Source organism: Gossypium hirsutum, chromosome D06, assembly GCF_007990345.1.
Source record: "Gossypium hirsutum isolate 1008001.06 chromosome D06, Gossypium_hirsutum_v2.1, whole genome shotgun sequence".
NCBI classification, from domain to species: Eukaryota; Viridiplantae; Streptophyta; class Magnoliopsida; order Malvales; family Malvaceae; genus Gossypium; species Gossypium hirsutum.
Genome location: NC_053442.1, coordinates 27,960,672 through 27,985,244, shown reverse-complemented (window position 1 = coordinate 27,985,244; position 24,573 = coordinate 27,960,672). Strand labels below are relative to the sequence as shown.

General features: G+C 33.2%; 1 pseudogene; it reads right to left on the bottom strand.

Annotated features, from left to right (window-relative positions):
* Positions 1-18,291: 18,291 nt before the first annotated feature.
* Positions 18,292-24,573, bottom strand: part of LOC121218398 (nucleotide-sugar uncharacterized transporter 1-like) — a 67,839-nt pseudogene continuing 61,557 nt past the window's right edge.

The following is a 24,573-nucleotide window of genomic DNA, read 5'->3' as shown; positions in this document are numbered from 1 at the left end:
TTGTCAACTCGAGTCATAGTCACTAAATTATTTATATCTTGCGCTACAGAACTCCAAATTAAGATCCGCTTGATTTTCCCGAAAATAGACTCACATATCTTTTCACCATAAAGTTTTTAGAATTTTAGGTTTAGTCAATAAGTACAGTTAATTCTTCAAAGTCGTCCCTATTTTGCTGTTTGACAGTTCCAACCTTTCTTCTCTAAAAATAAATTATCTCTTAATACGAGATTTGGATGATATTTCTGTTTGTTTCTCTTGAAAATAGAATCATTACTAATTTTAATTATATAAATTCTAACCCATAGTTCTTTTTATACAAGTTTTAATGATTTTCCAAATTCAGAACAGGGGATTCCAAAATCATCTTGACCTTATCTCATAAAAATTCAAATATCTTATAATATGAAATACTTTTGCTTACATCGTTTCTTCTATGTGAAACTAGACTCAATAAGATTTAATTCCATGTCTTATTCAACCTCTAATGCGATTCCCACAATTTTTGGTTATTTTTCAAAGTTATACAACTGTTTCTGTCCAAAACTGTTTTATTGCAAATTACAAATGTTTCTGTCCAAAACTGTTTTATTGCAAATTTTACTCTTTCATGATTTCTTTGTATTAACATTTATTTCGACACGCATAACACCAAAGCATATCCATAATTAGATATTCCAATAGCTAATCATTATCATATATTTACAAGTCATTCATTTTCCAATTTCACCTATGCATCAACAACAAACACTTAAACATATCATGTCTCAATTTAATTTGGCCTGAAAGCCTCACACATTCATCAATCAAATTTACCACATATTTATACCTCATAAGTATAGACCTATAATCACAAGGTCATCACAAGATCATTCTCATAAGTATGACTTACTCATTTATATTCTTTCCAAAATGTCCAATATACATTGAGTTCATTACTCATGAATTTTTCGTACAAACCTGTATCCTTTCAACATGATCATACCTTGTCTTTTCTTTGACATAATATTTGGATTACCAGTTGAACCACTTGGAACACTAAAGGTACTTAGGAAAACTCATACATAATGTATCGTACCAATGCCATGTCCCAGACATGGTCTTACATGGAAATCTCGTATCGATGCCAATAGCCCAACTATGGTCTTACACGAAATCTCAAATCGATGCCAATAGCCCAGCTATGGTCTTACATAAAATCTCAGATCGATGCCAAAAGCCCAGCTACAGTCTTACACGAAATCACACCTCAGAGGTCCTAATATCATGACATCAATATCCAATACATTTACTAAGGTTAATTCGAAGCTTTCGACTTCGTAATTAAATCAATTCAAGCACGAAACCAGTCATCCAATGCTCAAAGCAATTCAGCAATATATATCCATATACAAATCAAATTCGGCAATGTATATCTACATACAAATCAATTCGAAAATGTATATCCATATACAAATCAAATTCGATAATGTATAACCATATACAAATCAAATTCGGCAATGCATATCTATAAACAATTCAAATTCAGCAATGTATATCTATATACAAATCAAATTCGACAATGTATAAAACATATAAATTTAAATTCAAATACATTTATTTACTTATGAACTTACCTCGTACTCAGAATTGACGAATCGAATTGATTACTTGATAATTTTGCCTTTCCCCCGATCTAATTTTGGATTCCTCTTTTTTTATCGATATGTATTCAAAATTAACTCATTTAATCATATAATCATTCAATTAAGTCCAAAAACACATATTTAAGCCAATTTGCACTTTGGCCCTAAACTTTCACATTTCTTACAATTTAGTCCCTATTACACAAAATTCATAAAATTCAACAAGACCCATGCTTGGCCAAATTCCCATAGTGCCCCTAGCAGCCCAACACTTTCATTTATTTTACATTTTTCACAATTTAATCCTTCTTTGACATTTTTGCCAAAAAATCACTTTACAAAACATATTAATCTGTCAAAAATTATTCATTTTACATCATCAACATTCAAAAACATCAAGCTATCATCAATTTCAACTCACAAATTCATCAACCAATTCAAAATTTAGGGCATGGGCTAGCTAGAACACGAAGCAATGATCTCAAAAACATAGAAATCATAAAAAAGGGATAAAAATGCATACCAAATTGAGCTTACAAGCTTGGCCGAATGTTTAGCACAAAAATGGCTTCTTTCCCTTCTAAAAATCGATGGAAGATGGTAATGGAAGATGATGATAATTTTGTTTTGTTTATTTTTAACATTAATTACTATTTTACTTAATTAACCTTTATAAACTTTAATAATTACACAATTTCCTAGCCAACATCTTCCACTATCTCATTTATGGTCTACTTACCGCTTAAGGACCTTTACTTTAATGTTCTATGGCTATTAGACACCTTTAGCTTATAGAACACAACTTTTACACTTTACGCGATTTAGTCCTTTTTACCGAAATAAGCATTCAAACAGTAACTTTTTTTTTACGAAACTTTCACACACATATAATCACATGGTTTAAATACCAAAAATAATATTAAAATAATTTTTTGACCTTGAATTTATGGTTCCAAAACCACTATTCTGATTTAACTAAAACCGGGATGTTACAACTCTCCCCCTTAGGGATTTTCTCCCTCGAAAATCTTACCAGAATTTAGGTTTGGATATGTTTACTCGAAATTTCTTATACCTCATCGAAGAATCATCTTCGAGGTGATACTTTCAAAAACACTTTTTCGTCGATCTGAAATTCAATACCCTTAAGTTTTGAGTCGGTATACCACATAAGTCGGTTTGAAGTTGCTTCCAACTTTCATGAATCACTTTCACTATTTCCTAGAATGACAAATCAATTCAACCTCATATATCCCTTTTTCCTAGTTATCTTTGAACTCTTAACATAATGACAGAGCGTATCGTCAAAGATCTGAAGTACTCTCTCAAACTTACCATCGATCTAAAGATGCAACTGCGTACTCGGAGTTTTCTATAGTTTTCTCTATAATTTCGATATAACCCTCGGATCTCAACCCGAATAATGGGGACTAGCACTCTATGAGAGCTAACAACCCCAGAAACATATAACACAGTTGATCTGTCAAATAAGAAACTTGTACATACCGAAATGACTATACAGATTTTTTTTGTCAAACGATCAACCACATTCCAGACAACATCTTCCTTTTCGGGGATAATGGAAATCCAGATATGAAACCTATAGTAACTCTATCTCATTCTCACTCTAGTGCCATCACTGACTGTAACAGTCCTGAATACTTTTGATATTCAACTTTTACCCGTTGAAAAATTAACATCTAAATACAGAATCAGAAATATCAAGTTCCTTCTGAAATTCAAAATCGAAGTCGATTCACTCTGAACTCATTCAGACTACCATTCCTTAACACATTTATAAGCTTCTCAAACTCGCAGAGGAAACATCACTTTGCCTTTTTAATTCAGCTAGAATCAGACCAACATCAGATAGGGTGACTCATGTAATCAACACGTATAAAATAAACAAGGATTTTCTGTTCAATTATCCGTAACTATATCTGCTTTCTCAAAGGTAAATTGATAACTACACATATTCTAATCTGTTCATTAGTACATTATTGAAAAAAATCACGAATTCTTTATTCAATTCAAACTGAACCTAGAACTAAAGCTTCGGTTAATAATACCTTTAACTGATTCAACTTTGCTAACATACAACTGACCATTCAAACTTTCACAATTGTGATAACTTTATCAATCTGAATTACTTTAACCCATAATAATAACATCATTCAATTAGAATAAATCTGATAAATATGTTTCTGCATCATGCCTTCAACATTACCAATTCTTCATTTAGACTGTCCGTCTACACACTCGTGAATACCCAAAATTCATTATCATACCTGAGGATACTTTACACACATATAACTCAAATTACATTTCAACAGACCAGCTTTCTCTGACAAAACAATTGAGTTGATCTCAAGTATCGAATAATACATACCAAAATACTTCTTTCTTCAAACTGTTAAAAAACTCAAACATATAATCTTTTATAATTCCTATAACATGCTGGTCAAAGATCCTTACAATTGCATTAGGTCAATGAAACAAAATATCCGGAATGAACTCATTTACCTTAATCAGACTTACCTGAGAAAATAAAACCATTATAGAATTTGAATTTGAGCCTTCACTATGTATACCTTTGCTGATGTCAATTCGTTTCACAAAATTTAGAGAAATCCTGATACCAAAATCACTACGTTCCTTTAATCGAACTAGGATTACACCTATAATAAACATAGCTATCACAAGCCGAAGAACACACTTTAAGATAAGCCATGATTGTTACTTTAGGAAATAAGGATGATAAGAAAATTGAGATAAAGAAATCCAAGATGTGATATCATACTAAAAGATTGAAAACATAACTCATAGGAAAATAATAAAGATCTTAATGATTCCTTAGAGGAATCCAGAAGAAAACAATGCTTACACACTCTGGTATTAATTGAAACAGAGATAATATATTTTCCAAATATACATAAGACAAAACAATGTCCAGTGGAAACAGAAGAATAGCCTCACATAAATTTTCACTATCAACCTTTATCCAAACATAACAGAATAGAACCCCAGAGAGATAAGATATGCTAATCATTAACCAACCAGACCAATAGTACTTTCATCTAACATTATAATCAGCTAACATTCTCATACGGTAATAATTTCATCAGAAAATAAACAATCACTTATATCTCTGAGGATAAGTGAATATAAAAATACTCAAGAGAGATCATCATAATCTATTCAATTATAACTATCTCCCTCAGACATCTTTATGATTCAAATATCATTTCTCTGACTATTTCTGTGATCACTAATCTTATATTATTCTGTTCATTAATGGAAATTAATTCAGAAGAAATTCTAACAAATACATAATTTATATATCATACCTTAATGAATCGATTAGCCAAGATTAACTTTTTCTGTAACCGTGGCATCGCGAACTCTGAATGATCTTTAGAATGACCTGGCATCTTTTCCAAAACTGTATTCACTTGTCAAACTATTCTCAACTCTGACCACATTATTAGTTAATCAGCTACTGAACCCTTTTGTTTCTCACTTGAGAGCTCATTCAACATAATTCTTGTGAAATTTTCATTATAAAATACCACATTCATAAAGAGGTGAGGTCGTAAAGCCTCTAACTCAACTCTCATATATACACATATGTGACTTAACATTCATCATCATCATAATATCATCACAAGCACATAATTCACCTCAGGCAATTTAACATACGCATTTATGTTACACAAACTTACCGGTTGCATTTATTCAAACAAGTGTACATAAACACATATTCATTCAATTTTGAATAAGATCACTTATCACATTCATTTAATCAAACAAGTTAGACACATAACATCATATGATTACCAAGCAAACATAGATGAGCTTATCAAAATATAAACTTTCATTTAATTTCACTTTCCCATATTCCTCAACTTATAAGTATTTCATTTTGTACATCGTCACATACAAATAATCAACTCTTATTCATACCTTTCCAAGTTTTGACTCGTCACAAACACATTTTCTTATATCTTAGTATCATTTTTAGTGCTTTCGAAGATAGCTTGGTTGGAAAGCATCTCTGTCTCAAAAAAATAATTTCATCAGAGTCGGGAGATATCACACTATCACAAAATAATAATATGGCATGTATAGCTAGACTCACATACGCTACGTTAGTCTAAGAACCAACTAAACCGTAGTTCTGATACCACTAATGTAACACCCCTTACTCGTGTCTGACGTCGGGACAGGATACGAGGCATTACTGGTCTTAACACAAGCAACCATACAAAACCCGGCCATAAAATTTCATTCAATTTAAAACTATTTATACACATGGCCTACGAGGCCCTAAACATACGTTGGAAGTGGTTCATAACTAAATCAAAAACTTTGGAACACTAAGAAAATTTTCATGTTTTGGAGGGCCACACGCCCATGTGGCTCGAGACACGCCCGTGTCCTTAGCCGGTGTAACTCTCTGCTTATGACGTCATCAACAAATGAGGATCCCACAACTCATCATGTATCATGCAAACATAACTCACATCACCAAACTTTGACATATAATTAATATATAATAGGCTTACAACCAATTAGCCAATATAAGCCAAGTTACGTAGCCACACATAAGTCAAACCTTTAACCATTACAAGCCAAAACATTTGGCCAAAACATAACAACTCATACACAAAATGACTGAGCCCCTATACATGTCATAAAAATAAAATGCTTGAATACGTTGATATCGATCAATAGCTTGATAGTGTGACAGAATCTCTGACGATCTCCAACCCGAGCTAGTATCTGTGACACTATAGGAAAAAGAAAGAAAGGGGGTAAGTTATATAGCTTAGTAAGTTGGTATATAAATAATAAGCAATCTATTAACATGCTTTTACCAATCCTCACAATATGTTCTCAAGATAATACAATCACAATTACACATAGTCCCACTATTTACTCATTTCACATCAAGCTGTCTACTCCAGTCATAGTCACTAAATCATTTATATATTGCACTACGGAACTCGAAATTAAGATCTGCTTCATTTTCCCGAAACTAGTCTCACATGTATTCTTACCATAAAATTTTTAGAATTTTTGGTTTAGCTAATAAGTACAATTAATTCTTCAAAGTCATCCCTATTCTGCTGTCTGATAGTTCTGACATTTCTTCTCTAAAAATTAATTATCTCTTAGTACGGGATTCGGATCATATCCCCGTTTGTTTCTCTTGAAAATAGACTCATTACGAATTTTAATCATATAAATTCTAACCCATATTTCTTTTTATACAATTTTTAGTGATTTTCCAATTTCAGAACAGAGGATTTCAAAATCATTCTGACCGTATCTCAAAAAAATTCAAATATCTCATAATATGAGATTCTTTTTCTTACATCATTTCTTCTATGTGAAACTAAACTCAATAATCTTTAATTCCATGTCTTATTCAACCTCTAATGCAATTCCCACAAATTTTGGTGATTTTTTAAAGTTATACAACTGTTGCTGTCCAAAACTGTTTTATTGCAAATTTACTCTTTCATGATTTCTTTGAATTAACATTTATTTCGACACGCATAACACCAAAGCATATTCATAACTAGCTATTCCAATAGCTAATCATTATCATATATTTACATGCCATTCATTTGTCAATTTCACCTATACATCAACAACAAAGACTTAAATATATCATGTCTCAATTTAATTTGGCCTAAAAGCCTCACACATTTATTAATCAAATTTACCACATATTTATACCTCATAAGTATAGACATATAATCACAAGGTCATCACAAGATCATTCTCATAAGTATGACTTACTCATTTACATTCTTGCCAAAATGTCCAATATACATCGAGTTCATTACTCATGAATTTTTCGTACATACCTGTATCATTTCAACATGATCAAACATTGTCTTTTCTTTGACATAATATTTGGATTACCCGTTGAACCACTTGGAACGCTAAGGGTACTTGCGTAAACTCGTACATAATGTATCGTACCAATGCCATGTCCAAGACATGGTCTTACATGGAAATCTCGTATCGATGCCAATAGCCCAGCTACGGTCTTACATGAAGTCTCAAATCGATGCCAATAGCCCAGCTATGGTCTTACACGAAATCTCAAATCGATGCTAATAGCCCAACTATGGTCTTACATGAAATCACACGTCAGAGGTCCTAATATCATGACATCAATATCCAATCCATTTACTTAGGTTCATTCGGAGCTTTCGACTTCGTAATTAAATCAATTCATGCACGAAACTAGTCATCCAATGCTCAAATCAATTCGACAATATATATCCATATACAACTCAAATTTGACAATGTATATCTACATACAAATCAATTCGGCAATGTATATCCATATACAAGTCAAATTCGACAATGTATAACCATATACCAATTAAATTCGGCAATGTATATTTATAAACAATTCAAATTCTGCAATGTATATCTATATACAAATCAAATTTGGAAATGTATAAAACATATACATTTAAATTCAAAAAACATTTATTTACTTATGAACTTACCTCGTACTTGGAATTGACGAATCGGATCGATTACTTGATAATTTTGCCTTCCCCCGATTTAATTCCGAATTCCTCTTTTCTTGATCTATATGTATTCAGAATTAACCCATTTAATCATATAATCATTAAATTAAGTCCAAAAACACATATTTAAGCAAATTTGCACTTGGGCCCTAAACTTTCACATTTCTTACAATTTAGTCCCTATTTCACAAATACACAAAATTCATAAAATTCAACAAGATCCATGCTTGGCTGAATTACTATAGTGCCCCTAGCAGCCCAAAACTTTCATTTATTTCACATTTCAACCACTCAATTTGCATATTTCACAATTTAATCCCTATTTGATATTTTTGTCAAAAATCACTTTACAAAACATATTAATCTATCAACAATTATTCATTTTTCATCATCAACATTCAAAAACATCAAGCTATCATCAATGGCAACTCACAAATTCATCAACCAATTCAAAAATTAGGGCATGGGCTAGCTAGAACACGAAACAACGATCTCAAAAACATAAAAATCATCAAAAACGAGACAAAAACGCATACCTAATTGAGCTTACAAGCTTGGCCGAATGTTTAGCATAAAAATGGCTTCTTTCCCTTCTAAAAATTAGTGGAAGATGGTAATGGAAGATGATGATAATTTTGGTTTGTTTATTTTTAACATTAATTACTATTTTACTTAATTCACCTTTATAAACTTTAATAATGACACAATTGCCAAGCCAACATCTTCCACTATCTCATTTCTAGTCTATTTACCACTTAAAGACCTTTACTTTAATGTTCTATAACTATTAGACACATTTAGCTTATAGAACACAACTTTTATGTTTTACGTGATTTAGTCTTTTTTACCGAATTAAACATTCAAACTATAAATTTTTTTACGAAACTTTCACACATATATAATCACATGCTGTAAATAACAAAAATAATATTAAAATAATTTTCTGACCTTGAATTTGTGGTTCTAAAACCATTGTTTCAATTTAACTAAAATCGGGATGTTACACTTCTCTAATCTAGGTAGTTACAATGCCCATCAAGAAATGTCCTTGTTTCAGTCCATACATCTAGTGGTCAAACCATTTCTTCCAATGATTTCTTTAGAGATGAAATGATTCTTACCATTTTAACCATTATTTTTCTAAACACAAAGTTAACGTTTCATAGACACTTGATTTTGATTTCTTAGCCAAAATTAATTTTTGATTTCTTGAAACTTAGGCTGAATGACTTTGGATTGACTTTTTTAAAATTCGTTCACCAACGTATGCTAATCTTGTTTGAGAATTTTATTCGAATGCTAGACTCGAACATGATGAAACGGGTGAGACCATGGTTGACATTAACTCTTTTCTTATGAAAACACCTATACGTCTCACCTTGGAAAACTTTGGAGAATTTTTAAACCTTCCTTCCAGTGGTAAATCAAATGAGAAAGGCCTTTACAATTCGGCCTTGAATGTTCAACGCTTGTACGCATCCGAGCTAAATGCCCACAATCAAGTTATGCACCTTATTATTACATAGATATTGCATCCAATGTCAAAACATGTTATTCTTCGATCCTTCAATTATTGGTGATTGATTATTTCCATAGTAATAGGCGTCTCGATCTTGCTCTAATTTTGTTTAATGGCATTACCAAGATCATTGGCAATGAGCTCTCTAGCAATATCACATTGCCTTTCGGAATGTACTTGTCTTATATCTTTACCCGCCTAAACATCTCTACCCATGTCGATCCTCCCTTGTCCGTTAAACTTCAACCTATTAGTTTTGTTGCTCTTCATCGTGTTGGCTTCAAATTGGATCCTTTTACTAGTAATTTGGTCAAGGATGACCAACTCAATCCCCAAGAGGTTGATGAAGACATTGAAGAATAGCAAGACGATATTCCTCCACCCGAGCCAACTCTTATCCACCTATCCATGCCACTTCTTCTACTCCAACACAAGAAAAATAAATTTTAGCTAACATGCTAACAATTCTTGGAGTGATTAGATCTTTATGGGATGATTTTAAAGGCTTAGACTCTAGGATGTCTAGGATGGAGGAAAATATAGCGTATCTTTTCTCTCAATTCCTTCATCCTCCACCTTAAGAAGACTAGAGTGCATATCATTTTTTCCTCGTGCATTATAATCATTTTCATTGCACATTTTACCTATCTTTATGTGTTAGAACATTAATGCTTATTTTGGTATTTTGTTAATAGATACTTGAAAGTTTAATGTTAGTTATTTGCTTTCAAATTTTTCAATTTCTATTCTTGTACTAACAAAGTTTCTCTTATAAGCTTTAATTGATTACTTTTGATATAACAAAAAGGGGAAGAAGAGAAAGGTAAATTTAATTGGTCTTTGGTTAATTATTTTTTATGACTAATCTTTTAATACCAACACCTAAGTGACCAGTTTTTTTTTTCACTTCATAAAATCAAGTCATTGATTCAAATTGAACTTTAGCAAGGGGGGTAACAAATTCGAAAAAATATTTACCAAAATGTTTTGTTATATTAAAAAGGGGGAGATTGTTAAACTAGCTTTATTTTATAAATTGTTTTGATATAACAAATAAATATGTGTTTGAATAAAGTTTATTTTTGAACAAAGAATTTATAAAGTTTAAAGCATAAAAATCATTTCAAGACTTCCAAATATCTTAGAAAATGTTTTAAACACTTAAAATATTTTGGACAAAGTTCAAAAACATTTTTAAACTATTTAACTCAATTAAAACATTTTCAAATCGATTGAAAAATTGCTCCCTACTAGAAGTATCGATATTTTTCAAAAAGTATCAATACTCTTACAATTTTTATCAATACCATTTTCTATATCGATATCAAACTTGCTTACTAACATGAAACAAAAATTGAACAAAAGCAAAAAGTATTTATACCTTTCAAAATATATTGATACCTATTATGTTTTTATCGATACCATCTTTGATATCGATACCAATTTTGCAATAGGACTTTAAGACTTTTGAACAATAAAAAAAAGTATCGATACCCATTAAAAACATTAATACCTTTTACCAGGTATTGATAAAATATCTTTGGAATCGTTGTAAACTATCTTTAACAATCACTGAATTAGACATCAAATGCTAATAGTATCGATATTGGTAGAAAAAGTACCAATGTTTTTTGTTGCAAGTGAATTAAATGCACTGATTATTTTCATCCCCAACAACTCTATTTATTTCCTCAAAAACCACAATGGTTGAAAATGAATTAGAAGGCATAAATACCAGTTTCTAAAGGTCCTACAATAACAAGAGAGAATATTCAAGCTTAAAGATCAATCAAACAGCCTTTGTGCTAAAATTTTCTATACATTTCTTACATACACTTGTGAGCTTCATTGTTATTCTATCAGCTCAAGTATTCTTCTTTATAATTGTGCTTAATTGGGAAACACCTTGATCTTGTAAGGGTTATTTCTTTGTTTTTTTGTTTGTATCTCTTTGAGAGGGTTAATGTCTTAAGGCTTGGGTAGAAACCTTAAAGGAGTTTGTAAGATTAAACCTTGTCCTCAAAGGTTGTGAAATTAGTGAATTTGGGAAAATATTTAGTAATGAAAAGCTAAGGTAGTGGAGTAGGTATTGGGATCGAACCACTCTAAATTCTTATATTTAATTTTTCTATCTTTATTCTGTAGCATCTACAAAATTCTAAAAAGCCAATTCACCCCCCTCTTGGCAAATTTTGGTTTGATTATTTGAGATAACATCTAGGCACCAAACATTCATATCACATTTAAACCTTTACTTGCATATAACTAGTTAATACCTTACACAACTTAAAATTTAAACATTCTATTTATAGCAAAATACCTAATGACTCAAATAAGTCCCGTAACTTTTTATTTTATTCAATTTAGTCCCTGACTTAATATTTAATTTCAACCCTAATATTTTACTCAATAGCTTACCTAAATATTGTATAATGCAGTATATCATGAATATACATTAACTAAGTTAGTTTCGGGGTATAGAAATACAAACAAGAAATTCACATCACTCGTCGTCGACTTTCGCCTTTCCTTTCCCTTTCGACGATCTTGTATCGTTTTTAGCTACAAATAATAATTAAATAATGGTATAATATCAAATTCTATCCAAATCACATTCAATTACAAGATCATACATACTTTACAAATTATCCAATTTAATCCTCGATTTTTGCTAATCAATCAAATTCATACCAATACTATTCATTCAGTCATAATAAAATATCAATTTATTAAATATTTAAAATTTCAATTCATCATATTCCATTTATCAGCCAATTTATCATTTTACAAAAGTTCCCTAAATTTTTGCATTTTATCCAATTTAGTCCTTAAAACCAAAATTGTTATAACTTTCAAATTTGAGATTCAATTTCAAAATTGATCTCAATTGCATCCTTCTGTAGTCTTATATTATCTATAATTACAATAATTTCATAGCAATTTTGAAATATTTACAATTTACTCTCTATATTCAAAATAAAAAAAATTCACTTTAAAAACTAGTTCTCTTTCATATCTAAGCTTAAAAGCTAATATTTTAACAACAAAACTTCAAGCATTCATCAATGATAACATTTATGAACTTTAACAAGTTTGAGAACTAATACCCAAATTAGCTAAACCGAGCTTTAATGATCACAAAAACACAAAATTCATGAAAAACAAGCTTTGTATACCTTACCATGCAAGAGAGCGAATAGTTGAAGCTAAGCTTCCTCGAGCTCTTTTAGTGCAATCGGTGGATGGAAGAGAAAAACAAAGATGATAGCTTTTGGATATTAAGTTTTAATATATTATACTAATAGTTTTAAATATAAATTTTAATAATAATCATTAACAACACCACCAACCGACCACTTATTTACATGGTTCATTGTCATTTAACCTTTATTTAATTACTAAATATGCCCTTTAACAACTAAAAATCTTTAGCGATTAAATTTTACCACTTTTACGATTTAATTCTTGTACCTTAATTAGTCACTAATTCGGTAAATTTATCTATCCAAAATTCAATTAACCTATATAATAACCCCTTAAATATTTCGTAAAAATATTTATGGGCTCAGTTTATGGAAACGAGGTCCCGATATCTCATTTTTTGACACCACTGACTTTAGGGTCGTTACACTTGTACCTTAATTAACTATCAATTAAATAAAATTACTAAAATTTTTTTAATATATTCCTATACTAACCTTGTAAACATTAAATATTAATATATACGATCACGATTTACGAAAATGAGATTTCGAAATCGTATTTTTCGATCTCACTAAAAATCGAGTTATTACACACCAACTTAGTCACGTGCTTAAATAGAAGTATAGAATATAGTAATGGTAGATCCATTGGGAAAATTTGATATTTCCCTTGAAATTTTAAGAAAATCTTAATTAGGCCACCTCAAAATTTTGAAAATTCTTAGTATAACTTTTAAATTTTTTTGTTTGAAAATTTTAATTAAGCTCTCTTAAAATTTTTGAAAATTCTCATTAATCTCACAAAATTTTTAATTAGACCCCTAATTTTTTAAAAATCTCACTAACTCCTAAGATTTTTGAAAATTTTACCAAAACCCCAAAATCTAATCCCAGAATCCCTCATTGGAATTTAGATGTTTATATCATTTTTATATTATATATTCTTACTTGTATTTTCTACATGTTTATGATCCTAATTATATAAATTTGATATGTTTGTGTATGTATGACGTATTTACATTATTTTTTTCCTGATACAATTTCTAACACTACTCATAAAACTTTAAACCCAAAAAATGGAGGATAATATGCGCTTAACCACTCTTGAACCCACGTCCTTCTATATGTTGCCACAACAATGATGCTAACTAAGCTAAGATTCAATTAACATTTTTTTTAGTTTTCAAATATAACTTAAAACATGCGCCAAATTTTAGACCAATATTATGGAATTAAAAATCTCCACTGTTAATGTACCAAATAATTATCTAACACTTTTTAATTAAAATTTTGGCTTAAGGGTGTAAAAAGCCTTCAAAATTTTTCAAAAAAAGAAATTAAGCCCCTGCTTTTACTCAATTGGATACTTGAACTTTCAAAATGCATTAAAAAGGCCCTCAAACTTTTTTTTTTAAAAAAAAGGCAATTAAACTCTTGCTTTTTTTGGCACTCAATTGGATAATTGAACTATCAAAATGTATCAAAAAAACTCTCAAACTTTTTCAAAAAGAAAATTAAGTCCCTACTTTTTTTTGCACTCTATAATACCTAAAATAAGGCTTAGGAGTTTTAAGGGTATTTTAAGGATTATAGCTTTAGTGTGCTTGAGAATTTTGTTAGCATGGTATTCAGAAATTTTTTTTGTTTATGGTATTTAGAAAATCCAATCAATTTTTGAAAATAATGTTAAAAAGGTTTTCAATTTTGAAATAGGGACTAATTTGTAAAAGGGTCTAAATTGTGAGTTTTTAAAAGGCAATTAAACCAAAAACTTTAAAACACCCTATATCTTCCCCCACCTATTTTTATTTTCATGTTAGTTTTCTTCTCCCTGATTCTTGTGCCGTCCTTTGCATCCCAAACTCCTATTCATCAAGTTTTGATTCTCAAACTTAATTCCATTGATTTCTTTCATCCTTATAACATTAAATCTCCATAGAATTCCATAGAAAAACACCTAAAAACAACATTTATTGTGTTATCTCTCAACTTGTGGGTTTTTGACCAAAAGCTCATTTTTCTTCCCTCAAAGGTAACCATTAGCCTTTCTATTAGTTTTAAATGTTATCTAGTCTTTAAAACTGAGTTTTTAGCCATTAAATCACATGTTACAAAAAAAAGGCCGAAAATTGGGTCATTAATGTTGGATTTTGGGATTTTAAATAAAAACATGATTTCAAAGTGTCTTTCAATTAGTTTTGACATGATTAGAAAGTTTCTAAACTTAAATTGAAGTTTCGTTAAAGAATTATTGAGTTTTAATGAATTTTCGTGAAATTAATCATAACTTGTCGAAAAATGTTGATACCATGAACTGAGTAGTTTTGCATAGTTTAAAGGTTGAGAATTAGTTGTAGGTGAATAAATAGATGAATGGAATCGGTTTTAGATAAAACGATTCAGTATAGATCGAGATATTTAGATATCAAGTTTACTATGTCAAAGATTCCGGTTACTTAATAACATAGTTTGGGCTTATGATTTTGATTGTTTAAAATGAATCCTTAGCTGAATGTTGATAGTAATATTGTGGGAATTATTGTGTTGAAGCTTTAGATTCACTAGGACCTTCTACGAGTTAAGGAAATGCTAGTTTGGGCTTTCGACATTTCGACAAAAGCATATTAGTAAGTGTTTGGAATAATTGCCTGTAGACACAATTCAATGCGGTATTTGGGAATTTAGTTGTAGTCTAAACCCTTACTCTAAATTTCTAGTGTAAACTTTCTCGTACTTATTTTTAACTTGTGAAATATGTGTTTTTGTTATTGTGAAAATGTGGATTGAGATGAGATGCTATTACATGTGTTATATGTTCATGGTTACTATTGTGAAAGTGTATATGTAGGCATGTCATACATGCTAAGTGACAGTGATAATATTGTGCTAATGATGTAAATATGTAGTGACAGTGAGCGGATAATTGGAAAGTAATATGTGTGTTTAATATTGGATATTTTGGCCTTGTGAACCTTGAGACCATTAGATATAGTTGACATGACATAGGATTGTGAGTACTCACATATATGTGTTATATGGTTTGGGCGTTGAGGCCTTGAGATATGTTGGAGAGATAAAGGAATGTGAGCTAAGCTCCATTCAACAAGACATGTTTGGTGTGATGGAGAGTGTTAGTTATATGCTTCATTTTTTAGGATATGTTTAACTCTATGAGTCATTTGGTGTGTTGGAGATCTGTGTATCTGATGTGTGTGATAGAGCCCACTTTTATGTCTCATAACTCAAGTGACAAGTTATATTTAAAAATGTTTATGAGTTTTGTGATATATGCTTAAATGATATGTGATTATTATGTAAACGAATCCCTGAAAGATGCATGAACAAGTAATATGAAAATAAAGTTGAGATGTTGTAACTGTGCTAAATGGATGTTCGCTAATACTTGATGAATTGTTTGCATGGTAGTTGTTTTAGACATTCATTGAGCTTGTTAAGTTCACCCACTCCTTTTAAACCATTGCATATTAGTAGCGTCTCGATGTGAGCGGTGTGGTTCCGATGGGTGATCCAAGCAAGCCTTTTTTTTTATCAATTCGTAGGTGTTGATTTAGTTGTTGATGTTTTTGGGAAATAAATGCAATATTTTGATTTAGTTGTTGATGTTTTTGGGAAATAAATGCAATATGGTAGACTTTTTGCTGGTATTTACCATGATATTTTTAATGTTTCCATAGCTTATTTGTTCTTAGAATTTAAAGATTTAAATTGTCATATGTTGGTTATTGCTCAGACTTATTCTTGATGTTTGAACCTATTATTATTTTCATTTTAACGTTTAATTGATATGGTGAAAGTTGCATGTTGAATGGTTTATGTTTGGAATGGACTATTTGTCTTATTATGTTGCATTTTTTGTGTCTGGAGTAGAGGTATCAATATTTGGGTTTTAAAAATGATACCCCTGTGATATTTCGTTGTGCAGGAAGTCAGTATTGTAATTTGATATTGATACCTTATCATGAGTATCAATACTCATGGTAAAATAATCGATAATTTAAGAAATGTACCGATATTTTTTGGGTTTTTATTTTTAGACGAGAAACATAATACTGTTTTGGTACCGATTTTCCAATAGATATCAATACCATTTCATGGAAATATCGATACATTTGTTTCAGTGTCGATACCTACGTTACTTGTTTTGGGATTTTGCTAAATGAACCATATGCATGTTTAATTATATTTATAAGACTATTTGATGTATGTTTAGTATGTATTAAGTATGATTAGAGTAAGTCTAACTCATAACCTGTACAAATGCTAAAAAGGAAGACATATCTTTAATAATGAGACCATTGTAATACATGTGATGTGTGCTGGTGGTGTGGCATCTTGGTATCTGGGCTCAACGATTGGGTCAGGTGTAGGGTGTTACACACTCAATTGCCAAAATACATCAAAAAGGCCCTTTGACTGTTAACTTTAACAGTTGATAGTTAAAGTCACCATGTGTCACAACCACGGCGTGACATGTGGCAAAAAATGATAAAAAATAAAAATCAATAAATTTTATAAAAATGATTAAATTTTAATAAAAATATAAGAAATATTTAATTTTTATTAAAAAATAGAAAAGATAGTTGCAATTTAGCAAGCAAATGTCTTTAAAATAATAGTAAAATTAATAATAAAATAAGAGTTATATAATATCTAAACATTAAGAATAAAATAGTAGCAATATAATAATAATATGACAGCAAAACAATAACAAACATCAATAGATAAGAAAGTTTAGGCTTATCGGGCCGGGTCAAGCCAAAAAGTCCTACTCGATGCCCAACTCATTTAAAAAAATGAGTCTTATTTTTTGTTCAAGTCTATTTTTGGGGTCTTAATTTTATCCAAACCCTCTAACTTTTTGGGCAAACCTTCGAGCCTGAATAGGTGGCTCAACTCAAAAACAAATCATGATTTTGTGAGTTTTTAAGCACACAGTTAGCACATAAAAAGTTTGTTGGAAACAGTAATAGTTCATATGTGTAGGTACTAAAATAGCAAAAGAGTGATAAATAAGTGTTAGGTGTTGTGATAAGATATATTCTCTTTTTAAAGAGAGAGCTTGAATTTAAATTTTAAGATAATAGGTTAAAAGATACAATTATAAACTTCGAAAAAATTAATGTTTATGAGGTTAAGAAACGAAACATAATAATTCAAGACTCAGCATTGTCGTTATTTTTTAGCCGGCGAACACTACCTATATATAAGCTGAAGTACTAGGAATGTATATAGATTTTATTTTCCGAACAGAAGCTGTTCCCTATTCAGGCTTGTGTAATCAGAAGAAATACAATTAAAATTGGTAACACGATATATAATATAAAGTCAGCAGAAAAGATTGGTGGACTGACGGTGTAATTTTCTCATCATTCCGAGATAAATATCCCATGAAAATTAAATAGGTTGTCCATTAAAAGCATAGGGACGTTAATATCCTTGGTTTCTTGGTCGTGGACCTTCCAAGGAGACTGTTTCCCTGATTTGAGCTTCCCGTTTTGTAAATTGAGGTACGTGTAAAATGACATACCAGCAATCGCTACAAAGGCTCTGCAGATACTGGTGGTGCCTGGATTTGATCCAAAGATGTAATAATTTCCCAAAAGCAGGACGCATGTTTTAAACTGTCCGAGTACCACATGGGAGATGGCTGACGTTGCCCTGAAATTTCAGCATATATAATCACAGGCATTGCCAGTTACACGTACATATACGTATAATTGTCAAAAAGGTTTTATTATTTGTTGTAATTTGAAGAAATGGAATCCAATGAATCTTACCCAAGAGCGAAAGCTGCTGACCACTGAAGCAAGAAGCCGGAAACACCAGAGATTAAAATCATGGACGTGTTGATATAATTCCAACTGTAGGAGAAGGCCCCCGGAGGATCTAAGGTGGGAATCATAATAAGCAGGCAAATCAAAGAGATTGGCGTCGTCTTCCACATTAACCTGCAACTTGTGTTACGATATTATTGCTTGCTTAATTAGCTATGTATGTACCTATATGTACATGCCAAGGCAGACCAATATATATAATATATGTGTAGGAGAATAAAGCATACGCCAAGGCAGTCCAATTCTCCCGCTGCTGCAGACTGGACCAGAGGATCTTGCTTGTTGCACTTGGAATAATCCAAGACAATGCTACGCATGCACCGAAGAGGTTGAACTGCGGATCTGTCACCGTAGCAACTGCAGCACCAATAGATACCACTGCAAGTGCAATAACCTGCAAAAAGACGCTACATTTTTCCTTCAAAAAGAATTAGTTTCCCCTAATTTCCACAGCTATCTATCACATATATTTAAGGATCATTCTTGGCATGTGACAGCCCAAAGTTGACCCTAGCCGGGAAGTGGTTTCGGGACCGCTAAACCGAGTCACCGAAATGTTTGAATGTGATACTTATTGTCTAGAATATGTAATTATGAATGTGTGAAAATTTCAAGCTTCGATTTGGTTGATTGCATGTGAATTTAGTCAATAGGACTTATGTGAGAAAATTCTAAAATGTGATAGGTCAATGTGTGAGGACCTATTAGTGCATGTGGACAAAGGGGGGACTTGCATGTCAAATTCCCCCCCTGCTAGTAGTGGCCGGCCATGACAAGCATGGTAGACCAAGTTTGATGGCCAAGACATGTCATAGAAATGTCTTGTTGGTGCATCATGTGTGGAAAAAAATAAAATAATGGGCATGGAAATTAAATAATGAAAAGGAGTATGGTGAATACAAAAAAAAAAGAAAAATGTGTGTAGTTGTTTTCTTTTCCCCCCATTGCCGTGAGCTAAAGAAAAGAAAGGAGAGAATTTTGTTCATCCTTTTCTCATCTTCATACTTGCCGAAACTAGAAAGAAAAACAAAGAAAAAAAATTTCTCATCCTTTGGTTCATCCTTGGCCAATAATTTTAAGGAGGAAAGAAGAAGAAAGGTGAAGAGATTCGGCCATGCATGTAGCTAGGCTAAGGTATTTTGATGATGTTCCATGAGATGCATGCATGTTTTAGTTGTTAGCTTGAGTTCTACCTAGCCCATGGTCTAAATCTTGCTATGTGATGGAAATGACACTTGACCATGGATGCATCATTCTTGGTTGATGTTTGATGTGGTGGTGATGAGACATGAGGATGAGTTAAGATTCGACCTAGGTAGAGGTTGTGTTAATGCCATTGCATGCTAAATATGAAGCTTGTTAATGATGCATGTGATGATGACTTGATGATTCTTGAACCTCCTTTTTAGCATTTTTGTGTGAGCACATATGTGCATTGGTTGCTAAATGGAGAAGAATCGGCTAGCAAGTTGTGTGCTAAGGCCGAATGTAACTTTGCATGTTAATGAGCAATGCATGTGTTAAATTGATGGAAAGGGGGAGGATGCTTTACTAGTGTGTATATGTGTGTATTAAGTGTTGAAATCGACCCCAAAAATAGACATGCATATTCGGCCAAGGGGGAAAAATTAGCTAATATGTTGTGTTGATGCATGATTTCACATGTATGTGACTTTAATGTCTAATGTATAAATATGGGCTAAGTGCCTTGTGTTCATCTTTTCGATGCCTAAATGATGAAATCAATTTATTTGTTTAATTAAGCTCAAGAGCAAAGGGGAAATAGATCCGATAAAGGGAAGGAAAAAGTGGTCGAATAGTTAGCGGAATCGTTCGACAACACCCGAGGTAAGTTCTTGAGTAAGAGAGCTTAAATTACGATGTGATTAAATCATGTTTTAAGCAAATGAAAATCATGCTCTATGTGTGGCTATTGAGCCGAATGTGCAAGGATGGTATGTGCCTTGTGTTTGAGTTTTGCTAATGAAAAAGAAATACGAATGTGCCATGAATTATTGTTAGATGTGCATGATTAATTGAATGCTGTCCGGGCTAAGTCCCGAAGGCTTTGTGCTAAGTGACTATATCCGGACTAAGATCCGAAGGCATTTGTGCGAGTCATTAATTCCGGGTTAAGTCCCGAAGGCCTTTGTGCGAGATACTAATTCCGGGTTAAGTCCCGAAGGCATTCGTGCGAGTTTTAAAATCCGGGTTAAGTCCCGAAGGCATTGTATGAGTTACTATAACCGGGCTATGTCCCGAAGGCACTTGAACGAGGAGCTATATCCGGTTAAATTCCGAAGGTACGTGATTTGGAAATGAATGAGCTTGCTGTAAAATTCCAGCTAATACTCGAAAAACATCCCAATATTGGGATATGTTACGTATGTGTTGAATTTAATCGAGCCCTTACAAATAAATATTCGCTCAGTTGATGAACGAGCTACCGGCCTTCGGCTAAGTTGGTCTTTTGTGTATGTACATAAGGGTTAACGTTGTGAAGTAAGTTTGATATCGGAAAATTGTGTATTATGAAATATTCCGTTTAGCTAAATGTGTGCTATTCTTTCGTTATGCTGGAATTCCTTGCTCAAAACTTACTAAGCATAAATTGCTTGCTTCGTTCCATTGCTCCTCTGTTTTATAGATTTTTGGTTCTCCAGCTATTGGACTCGGGATCTTGAAGTCGAAGTCGCCCACACTATCAAAGGCTCTTTTGGGTACTCTTTTGGTTGAATTTTGATATGGCATGTTTAGGACGACCCATTGTTGTTTTTCGAGTACTTTATGTGATGTATAAGTTTTGGATAGCCATGTGAAAATGGCTTATATGTGTTTAAGTATAATGTTATAATCATTTAGTGTGGATATGCTTGACAAGGATTGGCCATGGGGATGGTTAATCACTTTCATAAATTGTGCTATGTATGCAAAAAGGGCTAGTTGAACCATGAAATAGGTAAAGCCTACCTTAAAGGTAGATGCTGACAGCATCAGTATTGGAGCCCTGTACAAGGAGATATCCAAGTCGTAATGCGCAAAGGTCAGGGTAGTCGATTCTTGTAACATGGGAGACTTTAACTAATAAACTGTACTAATTGGCCCGATCAAAAATTCTAGAAAAAAATATGTAGATGGGCATATGAGTCTAGTTTCAGGGAAAAATCACGAAACTGATTTTCGAGTTGTGAAGCTCAAGATATGATTTTTAAAGCGACTAGTACACAGATTGGGCAGTGTCTGGAAATTTTTCAAAGTTTGTTAACACCTCGTGTTCGACTCCGGTGTCGGACTCGGGTTCGGGGTGTTACATTTTATTGGTATCAGAGCTACGGTTTAGTCGATTCTAGGACTACCGTAATGCGTTGGGTCTAGCTATACATGCCATTTTATGTGATTACTTGATAGTGTGGTGATTTTTGACAATTGTAAATGTGTTTATTTATAGTAATGGATCCCGATCCCAACCGAGAGGTAGCTGATGATCTTGAGAGTGTAGCGTCTGCTCCCGCACAAGGGACAGCGCCGACGGACTCTCAACTAATGCTAGTAACCCGAATGATGAAGCTAGACAAGCTTTCTATAGCGTGATGAATGATTGGTTCAACCAATACATTCGAACTAATACGGCTGTCCCACAACCTCCATTCCCAACTAATACCACCCCCGCACCTACAATACCTCCGGTAACTGACCAAATAAGGTCAAATAAGCCCCCAGTTGATAGAATCCGAAAACATGGGGCTACTGAATTTAAAGCTACGGATAGCGACGATGCCGAGCAAGCTGAATTTTGGTTGGACAACACTATCCGGGTACTCGATGAGCTATCTTGTACACCCGATGAATGCCTAAAGTGTACTATCTCCTTGCTACGTGATTCTGCCTATTATTGGTGGAGTACTCTGACTTCTGTTGTGCCCCGAGAGCAAGTAACTTGGGAGTTTTTCCAAACTGAGTTTCGGAAAAAGTATATCAGTCAGAGATTTGTTGATCAAAAACGGAAGGAATTTCTTGAGCTTAAGCAAGGCTCCATGTCGGTTACTGATTACGAGCGAAAATTTGTTAGACTTAGCAAATACGCTCGGGAATGTGTTTCGTCCGAAGCTATTATGGGTAAACGCTTCGAGGATGGGCTGAATGAAGATATAAAAATGTTCGTTGGCGTTCTTGAAATACGAGAGTTCGTGGTACTTGTTGAACGAGCTTGTAAAGCCGAAGAGCTTAGAAAAGAAAAGCAAAGAGTTGATGAGGGAACTGGAGAGTTTCGTAAAAGATCCTCGGGAAGGTCTCTTCAACAGACATCGAAGAGATTTCGGGATGATGCGGGCCAGTTTAGAGGCACTTCGGGCTTTTTTAGACGAGATCGTGATCGACCCCTTGTGGGTACACGAGGCACTTCAGTCGCCAGTGTTGGGAATGAACGTCGAGACAGAACGAAATGCCGATATTGCGGTAAATGGCATTCGGGGAGTTGTAGATTCCCTGACCGCTCCTGTTACAAATGCGGATCAGTTGACCACTTCATTAAAGATTGCCCGAGGTTGTCGGAACAGAATGTAAATCAGAGTGGGAGATCGGGTGCTACCACTGCTCGGGGTAGACCATCTGGAAATGCGGGCAATGATGGTGGTGGTCAGAGAGGATCTAGAGATGATATAACCAGATCCGAAGCTCGTGCGCCTGCTAGAGCTTATGCTATACGTGCCCGCGAGGATGCTTCTTCGCCTGATGTTATTACCGGTACATTCACTCTCTTTGATACTAATGTAATTGCTTTGATTGACCCCGGTTCTACTCATTCTTACATATGTGAAACCTTAGCATCCAGTAAGACTTTACCTATTGAGTCTACTGAGTTCGTAATTCGGGTGTCAAATCCCTTGGGTCGTTACGTGCTTGTCGACAAAGTGTGTAAGAAATGTCCCCTGGAAATTCGAGGTTCCTGTTTTCCGGCGGACTTGATGCTTTTGCCGTTTGATGAATTTGATGTTATCCTTGGTTTGGATTGGTTGACCGCGCATGATGCGGTTGTGAATTGCAAGAGCAAGACTATTGATTTGAGGTGCGCAAATAACGAAGTAGTCCGAATTGAGTCTGCGGACTTGGAGGGGATGCCAGCTGTAATATCAGCAATGTTGGCACAGAAATATGTAAGAAAAGGGTGCGAAGCATACCTTGCGTATGTACTTCATGACAAAGAATTAGAAAAGAAACCCGAATCTGTGCCGGTGGTTTGTGAATACCCGGATGTTTTTCCGGAAGAATTACCGGGTTTACCACCTGTTCGGGAGGTAGAGTTTGGTATTGAGCTTGTACCTGGGACTACGCCAATTTCGATAACTCCGTATCGTATGGCACCAACCGAGTTAAAGGAGTTGAAAGCTCAGTTGCAAGAATTGACAGATAGAGGTTTCGCTCGACCAAGTTTCTCACCTTGGGGTGCACCAGTATTGTTCGTGAAAAAGAAGGACGGAACCATGAGGTTGTGCATTGACTATCGTCAGTTGAATAAAGTAACGATAAAGAACAAATATCCGTTGCCGCGCATCGATGATTTGTTCGACCAACTGAAGGGAGCCTCAGTGTTCTCAAAAATAGATTTGAGATCGGGCTATTATCAGTTGCGAATTCGAGATTCAGATATTCCCAAAACTGCCTTCAGAACGAGATATGGTCACCACGAATTCTTAGTGATGTCGTTTGGGCTCACTAATGCCCCTGCGGTATTTATGGATTTGATGAATCGGATCTTCAGACCGTATTTGGATCGGTTCGTAGTTGTGTTCATTGATGACATTTTGGTCTATTCAA